A 1,992-nucleotide genomic window follows, 5' to 3' on the forward strand; every position below is an offset into this window, starting at 1 on the left:
TTATGTTGAAGAATTCTGAAATTCCTTATCTGACCATAATCTATTGGTTTTTCAACTCTCCCTCAGCTTTCCTTTACATAACCTTACTTTTCATCCACATTGGAACCTTCAGCCATTTGGCCTTCAGTTTTCTTTCAGGTCATCTTCCCTGCACTAGCCACTAACTCTTCTCTTGATTCCTTGGTGAACCAATTAAACTTCACACTGTCCTCCTCTTTTGAATCCCTATAATAATATTATCCTTTACACCCAGCTAAGTCTCAGTCTTGCCTCACTCTCACTGTGCATCATCTTCACCCCTACAAGGTTGCTGCTGAACAAAGCTAGAGAAAATCACACACTCTTTCTGACTGTGTCTGCTACAAATTTATGTGGCACAATCTTAACTGGACCCTCACTGTTTCTGGCCAATCTTATTACACTTCCCTTATCAACTCACTTTCCTCTTTACAGTAGATCTTCCAAAGCTTTTTCATCACCTCTAAAACCTCCCATGGCTCTCACTGGTCCCTCTCTTTTCCCCGTTTTTTATTTATCTCAGTCATTTCCTCTTCTGATTTATTTTCTACTGCCTACAAACATGGCTCCACCATCTTAGAAAACAACAACTAAAAACAATAACAACCACCACCACCACCACTTTTTATTCCTGATTTTTTCCAATGTCTTTTCTTAACCTTTGTGGCTAAGCTCCTTGAAAGGACTGTCTATAATAAGTGCCTCTACTTTATCTCCTCTAACTCTCTTTTTAAGTCTTGACTTCCATCTTTATCATTCCACTAAAACTGTTCTTCCAAAGTTACTAATGATTGTTTAGTTGCTAAATCCAATGGTCTTTTTGCAATATTTATTCTTCTTGAACTTTCTGCAGCCTTTGACACTGTCAATCACTCTCTCTGCCTTGATAGTGTCATTTTTTGTAGCCATTTGCTTGATCCTCTTTCCGATCAAGCCCTCTAACTGTGGGTGTCCTTCAGGGTTCTTGCCAAAAAATCTCTTCTTTTCTCTCTCTATGCTACTTCACTTGGTGATCTCATCAGTCCTTATGGATTTAGTTGCCGTCTTTTTGCTGATGAATCTCAAATCTACCTTTCCTGCCTCCAATCTTTCTTGCTGACCTTTAGTCTCCAGCTGCCTTTCAGACATCTTTAACTGGATGTCTAATAGACATATTAAACCTGGTTAGTTCAAAGCAGAACTCATTATTTTTCCCTTTAAAGTCTCCCCACATCCTACCTTCCCTATAATTGTAAGGGGCAAAATCATCTGGCTATTCTCTTAGGCTCCCATAGGGGTCATTCTGGATTCTTTAGCATCATTGCCTGGCCATATCGAAGGCCTGTTGATTTCATATCTGTAGCATTACTTGAGTGTGCCCACTTTTTTTCTTCCTATATTGCATCTTGCACCTATAATGTAGGCCCTCATCACCTCATGGCTTTATTATTGCAATAGCCTGCTGGTATGTCTGTCTGCCTCAATTCTTATCCAAATACAATCCACCCTCCATTTAGCCACTAAAATGATTTTCCTAAAGCACAAGCGCAATCACGTCCCCATTGCCACTCAACAAACTCAAGTGGCATCCTATTACCTCCAGGAGACAATAAAATTTGCTTGATTTAACATTCAAAACCCCCTCCTACCATTCCAGTCTCATATTGCTCCCTGGCATGTACTTTTTGATTCAGCGACACTGGCCTCCTGGGTGATCCATGAATAAGTCACTCCATCTCTAGGCTTTGGATGTTCTCTCTATCTATCCTTCATACCTATAACACTATTTCTCTCCTCTGCTCTGCCTATGAAATTGCTTTACTTTAAAAGCCAGCTGTCATCGATAGGAAACCTTCCCCAACAACCCCTCTTAATTACAATGCCTTAACTCTCTTATTTCCTATTTATTCTATATCAAGCTTGCTTAGCATATATTTGTTTTCATGTTGTTTTCCCCATGAAATTGTAAGCTCCTAGAAGGCAAGAACTATCTTT

This window comes from Vombatus ursinus, unplaced genomic scaffold (assembly GCF_900497805.2).
Source record: "Vombatus ursinus unplaced genomic scaffold, bare-nosed wombat genome assembly UNPS02014821.1, whole genome shotgun sequence".
NCBI classification, from domain to species: domain Eukaryota; kingdom Metazoa; phylum Chordata; class Mammalia; order Diprotodontia; family Vombatidae; genus Vombatus; species Vombatus ursinus.